The sequence below is a fragment of the Cryptotermes secundus genome, unplaced genomic scaffold (assembly GCF_002891405.2).
Source record: "Cryptotermes secundus unplaced genomic scaffold, Csec_1.0 scaffold304, whole genome shotgun sequence".
NCBI lineage: Eukaryota > Metazoa > Arthropoda > Insecta > Blattodea > Kalotermitidae > Cryptotermes > Cryptotermes secundus.
The window spans coordinates 2,129,935-2,139,912 of record NW_019721521.1 but is presented as its reverse complement, the minus strand read 5'-3'; the positions used below and the strand labels follow the sequence as shown (position 1 = coordinate 2,139,912).

Here is a 9,978-nt window from a genome sequence, read left to right as displayed (position 1 = left end):
GGGTAAAGATATCCCTGTAACCGGCCGTATAGGCCCATAGGGTTGTGAGACTTTGAAGTTCCTACGTTTTCTAGACAATTGGCTCATAGATGGCGGTAAGGTTGTCAGCCTTACGCGTCGGCCGCCCTTTACTACCAAGAACATTCCAAGAATATTCCTGGTACTCATTTCTGTTAGAGGCTGAGTCGATCCCAGGACCATAGTGCGACTGAAAAGATTAGGTAAATTGAAAAAATCCACCTCATCGGGATTCGATCCCGCGACCTTCCTGCTTGTAGCATAGTGCCTCAACCAACTACGCTACAGTAAGTGATATATTCACTGTGCAGCTTAAGAAAATTTCATTCGAATTCACAACATCCCTATAGCATCAAAGTAATATTCACATGTTCCGTCTTCTTTTGCTAACGAAAAACTACATCTATAATTAAACAAATGCCGGTCACGGTAGCCGAGCGGTCTAAGGCATGCACTGTCTTCGCTCGCTCGGAAGCCGGGATCGTGGGTTTGAATCCTACTCAGGGCATGGATGTTTGTGTGTTTGCGACGAGCTGATCACCCGCCCAAGGAGTCCTACCGAATGTGTAAGATCTAGAAAAACCGAAGTGAACGGAGAAGTTCATGGAGGTAGGCCCAGGCCCACTGGGGCTGTAGTGTCAAGGGGGAAAAATGAAACAAATATGTATACTGTTATACTAATATACACTTACAAACGCATGTTTTATTTTGTGAATCGCAATTCACAAGTTGCCTACACTATTTCTCTTACTTGTCCGGGGTTTCCCATTATTGGAAGTTCATTTCCCATCCACCCAGGATAATCTGGGGCCTGCCGTATATCGTGGCGAGAGGCCACGATATACGATCATGTTTAATTTTATGAAAGGCCTGACCAAGATCGAGGTTATAATATCAGCAGCAGATTTTATTTCCTTTCAATCATAGCTTCCTCAAACGACGGAAAATACATATCGAGAAGTGAGGAATATCTGGACATAGGTCTGTATGCTGCGAACAAGCCTGTTACTTGTCCCCTTGCTCCGTTCAGCTTTTTCCACCAGAGGCAGACGGATCCATAGACTGTGTATGCTATTGTAGTTTATTAAATTCCTTTTCTTCTTTTGCTTCCTTATTTATAAATTCTGTCGTGAATATATGCGATAGTAACGGTGATGAGTAGAATTTTTGTCCGATAAGGGTATGACAATCTTAGAATTGTTTACGGGAAATTAGATAGCATCACGATTAATCTTAAAATTAAAAAGAATGACTCGCTCTAATGACAACGCATCGCCCGAAGACCTGAGTAGATCCCACTGCCGGAATTTCATATACACAAATATGTCCCAGACAATTAGCAGTGTTCAACGTGCAATTAAGTCATCGCGGGCGATCAGTCTGTCTTTGTGTAATGGATTTCCATATTGAAATTCCATTCCATTCCATACTGACATAGCAGAGTGTTCGGGAAGACTGTCGCAGCGACTGCGCTATGAAAGATTCAACATCGTATTGGTGCTAGGTTGGCCATTTATATTTCCGCGAAATAGATGAGTTACGCAGGTGTTCAACTTAATCTTCCTATATGTAAAGAAGAGTATGTCTCTTTACTTGTTTGTTCTTTGTACATTTCCACACAGTTGCACGTACTAGTTGGACCAAATCTAGCATGATGGTAAACGACCTCTTTGGGATTATTTTAGACACTTGAAAGCGTGCATGTGGCCGAGTTCTAGCCAACTTCTTTCCACATTGCTTGTTCTGTGAGAACGGCATTGGGCTCATGACAAAATGGCGTTGTAACAGCAACATGATTTTGACAACAGCGGGTTCTTCACAGTAATTAGATCGTGAAAATAATTGGATCGTGTCAATAGTGGGATCATGATAACAGTGACGTGACAACAATAGGGTCGTGACGGAAATGGGATTGTTGCTAGGATACGGGAGAAAACTATCTAATGCTGTTGGTAGGATACGGGAGCTAACCCCAGACTTTCTTCTTCCATTACTGGGACACGCGAGATAACCAAGCATATCTTATTTCGTTGCTACTTTTGTTAATAAAATTGTTACCTCTCTCTAGGCACGACCGGGCAGATGTGCTAATAAATAAATAAGTACATTATTTTTTTATTGCTAGTGGGGTGGGACTAAGTCCCTTGTGCTGCGGCCTATTCTCGCCTATTGTTAACAGCCTCAGATGATAGGTGAAGGTGATTGTGGAGTAATTGGTGGAATGAAGATTGGCAGGGGAAACCGAAGTACTCGGAGAAAACTTGCCCCAGCGCCACTTTGTCCACCACAAATCCCACAAATAAGTACATACATACATACTCACACACGTACAGAAGACACGACATGCAGTTCCCTTCTAGCCGAAAGCAGTTACAGACATGCTGTTTTTTGTAGACTATCCCGTGAGGTGTTCTTCCGTCCATCCACTGGGGTCCACATACACTTTAACTAGACACAAGGTATTCATTTCGACAAACTAGCCTAGACAATAGGTTGCAGCTCAAGGTATGGGAATCTAAGAATGATACGGCAAGAATAAACATTTATTTCAAAGTATGGAAGTCGTTAGAACACCTTTGTTATCAACATTTGTGAAAATTAGCATTTCATTCTTGAAAGCAGAGAAAGCTGTTGGAAAGAGTTCGGTCATTGTATAATTATGTAGTTTGTACTAACTGAAATGGGGAATCGGGATAGCTCAGTCGGTCAAAAAAGGCGGAAACATACCTCCACTCCCCCACATGTCTTCATGGAATAGTATTTAACTAATTAAGCACAGAGACAGCTTTACCTTCAACGACTGAATGGCCAGGATTCAGTTTAACTTTAAACGTTCGGTCATTTCTAAATTAATAAATTGTTTACCGTTCCTCTGAAATGAGAGTAAACAAACTCCGTGGTTTTAGTCCGCAAGCGAACTATACCGACCGAGCGACAGCCACATTTCGGCGAAGTTAGTGCCAAATTTAGCGGATAGAGGGTGTCGCGTCGTCAGCGCAACGGATCCCCACGGCCGTTAATTTCGGTTTTCTAGATCAGAGCCGCTATTTCCTTGAAATAGTTCCTCAATTATCCTCACGAGGCTGAGAGGACCCCTTTCCAGACCCACTACTTCTCCGAAAATCTGGTAGCGCCGGGAACAGAACCCGGGACTTCTGGATCTGTAGACAGGAACTCTGAACACTAGATCACAGAGAGTATAACTTACAGAAATCGTCAGCTTCACAGATTTCACTGTACTGTACTCCGAAATGATTTCTAAGAATATGGCATGTGCAGTTTCGGTGATAAATTTTTGTATTCCATAAGAACGGGGAATTTACTGAATACTGCAACTCAGTATTTGTCTGCTGCATGATGTATTTTATGTAAACTTCTAGGGAGCGTCATTCCTTGAGTTGGCAGTTACGGAAGCGAAGTCCCGTGGGTTCAGTGCGAACCCCCATACTCAGATATGGGTTCCCACGATACGCTGAAAATAGAATCTAGTAACTTTCTAATGGTGAGTAACGGTTCCTGTCATTATCTCGTGGCGACGCATCCACAGAAATATACCAAGAAGGCAAACGGTGCTGAGGAATTTGTTTGCCTGTACTTTACAAATAACTGAGTACAACATTCTCTAGGGGTTACCAGTGTTTATGTCTAGGCAATCATTTGCCATGTTTACTTTCCAAACATTATTTGTCCCTTGAAAGAGGGTTTGACTGATTTAATTTCTTCCTGTCGCCTTATGATTTTGGGACAAGTCGGTTACATATTTCTCCAGGTCAACAGAACAAGACGTTACTAATACGAGCTGCCAAAAGACTTTTTCCCCAAACTTAACATGTTTCGGAAACTTAATGTGCTTCTGTCCTCAAGTGGGTCTAGTGGTCAGAGTTCCTAGCTACAGATTCAGAGGTTCCGGATTCAATTCCCGGCGCTACCAAATTTTTTTAGAAGTAGTGGGTCTGGAACGGGGTCCACTCAACCTCGTGAGGATAATTGAGGGGCTACTTGTATGGAAAAATAGCGGCTCTGGTCTAGAGAACCGAAATTAACGGCCGTGGGGATTCGTAGCGCTGACCCCCGACACACACTATCCGCTAAAGTTGGCACTAACTTCGCCGACAAGCGGCAGTCGGTCGGTCGATTTAGTTCGCTTGCGGATTAAAGCCACGGAGTTTTTCTTTTTGTTTCTTTAATTTGGGACACTAAGACGATTATCCTGATCTGTTGGACCCAGCTGAATACTCGTAGGTATTTCCCCAACCTTTCACTTGAAAACGGAGACAGATCCAATGTACGCAACGTGTTCAACTGAGTATTTTCTTTTTAGGTATACTAAAATAATTCTTTGATTCGTTTTCCTGGCATGAATAATGACTGTAGTGAGTTCTTGGACGTATAGGAAAAATGTCTCTTGGGGGTTCAACGATTGAATTTATACCTCAGTCTTTAAACTAGACATTCCTTGGTATTTTAATATAACAGCAACCATTGAAGTTCTTTTTCTTATTATTCTTCAGAATTTCATTCGCCAGCAGCTACGACGGCCAATGCTTAGGATCTGAAGGAAATTGAGAAACCCTCTGCAGGCCAATACATGGTCGATAAGACTATAAATAAGACAAACTCCAGCGGCGGAGGCAAAAGTTCACGACACTCCCCGGGCTTTGAGCCGTTTGCTGACTGTAATCGATCATGCACTCAGACCGTAGGTAAAAGTGTGCTAAAACAAAGAGGGTGGTTATAAACAGTTGTTTTCCCTGCACGATAGGCTTCCAGAAAGTAATCTAGTTCAGCTTTGTTCCTGGATAAATAAATGTGCAGTGCTAATTTAAAATGCCCCCAGATAAAGAAAGAGATTTGGGTTCTCACGGCTGTGACTGAATATTACTGTCTTCTGGGATATTACGTCATGTAGTTCGTAAAAGGTTACCATGTATGAAACTACACAGAAAGTTTCGCACATAAATAACGGTCCCATAATTAAGTAATTTTTTTTCCTGTGGCGCTACAGCCCCAATTTGGGCCTAGGCCTACCTCCATGAAACTCTTCCTTTCACTTCGGTTTACTAGATCTTACACATTCGGTAGGACTCCTTGGGCGAGTGATCAGCTCGTCGCAAGGCCTCTACCTGTACACAAACACAGAAAAACGCACACAAACATCCATGCCCTGAGTGGGATTCTAACCCACGATCCCGGCTTCCGAGCGAGCTAAGATAGTGCATGCCTTAGACCGCTCGGCTACCGTGACCGGCATAATTAAGTAGTAAGTATTTGAAATAAGGTATCTTTCAAATGACTTATCATAAAGAAAATGGACCTGGCATGAAATATTTGTCGTTAAGATCTATAACTCTTTGAGTGGAATGTTTTGATGTTTTCTAATAAATATAAATCCAAATAAACTTTTATTAAGGCCATCATGCAAAATACGAGCCCAAGTTGACCGACGTTGAAATTAATTTTTTTAATGCCCACAAAGTCGGTATATTGCTTCAGTCCTAGCCTCACAGTAAATTCACTGCATCTCCAGTATAGTATCCAATCGGTTAAGGCTGTTTAGGAAAGAATCGCTATTTATTCCAAGAATCATACGAAATACGGAAATATACTACGTTGTAAAAATGGAGATTCTTTTATGTTATTACAAATTGTGCTATGAAGGCTTAGTTGAAATTTGCCTAAAAGATTAGGGGACGAAAGACGTGACTGACTCATCTGAAGGCTTGCAAATTAGTTGTAATATTAGATAATATGTGTAACGGTAGAAAAGTTTAGTTCTTCGAGTACCGTTTCATGACAACTGAAAATCAACTCTGGATTAGATATGCTTAATTTTGAGCTCATTATGTTCGTACTGCTATTGCACAAAGATGAAAAATAGGTATTTTTAAGTTTAACGGGAAACAATGTCTTGTGAATAAACCATCATACACTGACTGGTTTGCAGTATATTTATCATTCATAAACATTTCCTTGTAATGTAAGATACGCGTGTTCAGGCAAGTTGTTAGCAAGTTATTTCTGGAATACGGATCACGTTTCGTCCCTCAAGAGAGAGAAAAAGAAGCTTCTAAAATTATCGATTGACCCACAAATCCAGACTGTTCTCTGACGACACGGACGCGGGTTCCACTGCACGTGACCTTTTGCTGCCTAACTAAATATTGACGTGTATGCCTGGAGGCCTTTGTAAACAGCTTCCTGCACGGGAGTTGTAGATAAAATAATTACGCAATTTTTTTAGTGGATTGGCTCGATCAATGAACACGAGCCGCCACCGAGTGGGACTCTCGGAAGTTCTGTAAGTCCCTCCCATACTGCCTAAAGCGCGTGCAGCTTAGAGGCCTGAAAGTCGGTGGAATAAGGCCCAAGATCCTGAACTCTTTGAAATTGTTACTCTCATACATTTTGAATGATTGTTTTCATAGAATGAGAGTCAGATTCGTGGAAAATCTACAGCCATTCATTCATTCATTCATCAGTAATCTGTCAGACGACGGGTCCACAGTCTCTTCCAAAACAGTTCCTCCACTTAAAGTGATCTTCTGTTTTTGGAAAGAGACTATCCAGGAAAAGTGATAATGTGGTAGTTTTTCCATTTGCTTTCCACATCGCAGTACAACAGCCGTTCAAACCACTCTGGTCACGCCTGTTGCTATACGAACTTGAACCATCTCGAGCATCATTTGCTCTGTGCTTCAAGTCGCTACCGATGACGCTGCTTCCGACATCAGTTTTTGGTTTTTGGTCTCTCTTCGTCTGATGCCTACCCTTTGACCTGTCCACCTGACCTCACCACGATAAGGTGGAGACACCAACGAGGGGGACAGCCATTCAAAAGAAGTCAAATTAATAAAAGGTCTACAGACATTGGAAAGCGAGGCTTTGGGCTCTCAGGAAAAAAGTTGTTTTGCGGTGCATAGTAAAGAGGTAAATTTGTCCCTTTGCTTAACTAATTAAGCACTATGCCATGAAGGCATATGGGTGAGTGGATGTATAGACTGTATTCGTGACCTTGACACTGGCTGGAGGTGGGTAATCAGCTTCACGCCCCAGCCGCTTTGCCTCCGGGAAGAGAGCCCCCAGTACCAATTGGATATAAAGCTGGGTTGGCCCCACAAACAGTCTGAACGACATGGGGAAGAGAAGAATCTTGCCCCTACTGGAACTCGAACTTCGATCCCTCGGTCCTCCATCCTGTAGCCAGTCGCTGTACCGACTACGCTGTTACGCAACACAAACTTAGAAATTAAATCAAAACTGTCTGGAAAATAGTACCACAAGGTAAGACTGGTTCATAAGCTTGAAAAAAAAAGGCACTGTTTGTCGTCTAAGAAACCCTCCAGTACCATAGCTCAAGCGGTTAGTCGCTGGCTTCCCACCGCGGCGGCCCAGGTTCGATCCCGGTTCTGGTCAAGTGGGATTTGTGATGGACAAAGTGGCGGTGGGGCAGGTTTTCTCCGAGTACTTCGGTTTCCCCTGCCAATCTTCATTCCACCAATTGCTCCACAATCATCCTCACCTAACATCTGGGGCTGGTACAATAGGCCAGAAGTGGCCACAGTACAAGGGACTTAGTCCCACCCCACTAGCAGTAAGAAAAACCCTCCAGTAAGAAAATTAGTGGCCCATGTTAACAGTGGGTACGAGTATGTTACCTTAATGAAGAATACACTGAACGAATTACAGTGATTTACTTTTAATGTCACGTGATGGGAATGGATTATAGACGGGGTTTAGATTATTAATCAGATTTATTGGACACTTTAACACACCGCTCTGACTACAATTTGTAGACAGATTCGTGCTCTCTGACCTGCTTTCTGGCGTCTTTCAATAGCCAATTAAGTTGAGTTGTTCTGGGATGAAGATTATAAAGTTTGTTTGTCATCTGAACTAGGGGCCATGGCCAATTAACCGTTGCGAGCTATTCATTCGACATACATTCCCAATATATTTAATCAAAATCAGTTCAGGCGCTTCGGGAACAAAGTATTCAGCCAGACACATGATCATTTATAGGTCCATTCTGTGAACTACATACAAGGAACGCTTAATGACCTGAAGAACTACATTTTGTTAAAATCCATTCATTCTCTCATACATACTAATTTATTTATTTGGTTACTTATTTATTTGATTATTTGTTATTTATTTAATGCTTATTATTGTGCGTAATTGTTCTGTACTCATATGTATTCATTTACGCCTTTATTAATACGCATGGAGTCTGGATAGCTCGGTCGGTATGGACTGCTGGACGGCCGGAGTTCGGTTCTCGACAGGGCAAGCTTTTTCTCTTCTCCACAACGTCCAGACCGGCTCTGGGCCCCAACCAGCCTCCTATCCAATGGGTACCGAGGAGGGGGAATTCCCCGGTAGTAAAGCGGCCGGGGCATGAAGCTAACCACTCAAGAGTGGTGGAACTACACCTGCAATCCCCCGTATGTCTTCACAAGGACAACTTTACCTTTTAATTAATACGTAGGGGAGATGGTGGATGTAGAGGCATGAGAGGCTGTTTGCGATCGCAGGATGGTGCGTTTGTTGTCCTGTGTATGATGAACCCACGAAATGTCATTGAGAACTGGTATATATGTACTTGTCTTCAAACACGCTGTAGCACTCTGCAAAGTGCAACCTGCCTTCGGTTTTGCGAATATATGACTGAGTTACTTACATACGGGATATTGACTGTTTCAGTTACTGCTTGTTACATAAGAAAGTGGATTGGTCAACATCTTTCTGTTTCGTGGTTGGCACTAATGAAGCCTGAATACATGGGAATGAAAACAGAGCTTGGCATCGCGTCAAAGAACCAATCCCACATAAATAAATAATAAACAGTTGAAACTGTAGTATAAACAGAACAAATTATGGTGTTTAGATAAATGACTTGTCTACAGAATAACGTTATACTCATCAACGTTTTATGTTTTTTATAGATGTTGCAGAATGACCTTGTCACGTGCTTTCTGTTATCGTGAAAATTGTGGAAATTCTACATTAGGTGATGAATCAGAAACAAAGCAGTTTGCTTTGTTTGTAGACGGTCTTGAAGAATAGATTATATAAAGAGAATCAAAAGTCACATCATATTATGCAACACACGTTCTAAATACTCCCCCCCCCCTCCTGTTGCTCCCACTTTTGAGCATAGGGCATCCTTGAAACGCTTTGTTTCACTTCAGTTTCTTAATCCTATACACATTCGGTATNGAATCAAAAGTCACATCATATTATGCAACACACGTTCTAAATACTCTCCCCCCCTCCTGTTGCTCCCATTTTTGAGCATAGGGCATCCGTGAAACGCTTTGTTTCACTTCATTTTCTTAATCCTATACACATTCGGTATGACTCCTTGGACAGGGGATCAGCCCGTCGCAAGGCCGCTGCCTACACTAACACATAATAATCGCAGACATACAGCCATGCTTTGAGTGGGATTCGAACCCACGATCCCAGTGCTCGAGTGAGCCTTATTTATTTGAAGACACATCAGCACCTCAGACCCTGTAGTGTCGAATTTTAGGATATTAGTGAACAATGAATTGGACAGGATGTGCAGTGACACTGTCGTGACGTAGTTTCGGGCTGCTGTCCTGGTATTTGCATGACGGGAGTGATGAGAACCCTCAAAACAGTCATAGTGAATAAGAGGAGTTAAGGCACGCTGACTTCGGGAGTTATTTCCCAGGTTTATGGAACAACCCAAGCAATTCGCAAAACGCTCTGATCACACACAAGTTACCGATTCTGCTGTAGTTAATGTCGGAAGTAGTACGAGTATGCTCTTGAATAAACAGATATTCCTATTGTCACGGCTAATCCAGTATCAGACTTCAGACTTAAAAGAATAAGCCTTATCGACATGTTAAGAAACCCTACTTTTGAAAAGAAAACAGTGAAGAGTTTTCTTAGTCCTTTCAGGCGAATATTAGGATAATGACAAAAGTACCG

General features: G+C 42.3%; 1 protein-coding gene across 1 annotated transcript in view; it reads left to right on the top strand.

Annotated features, from left to right (window-relative positions):
* Nucleotides 1-9,978, top strand: part of LOC111875433 (xaa-Pro dipeptidase) — a 279,631-nt gene that overhangs the window by 154,487 nt on the left and 115,166 nt on the right. The window lies entirely within an intron of this gene.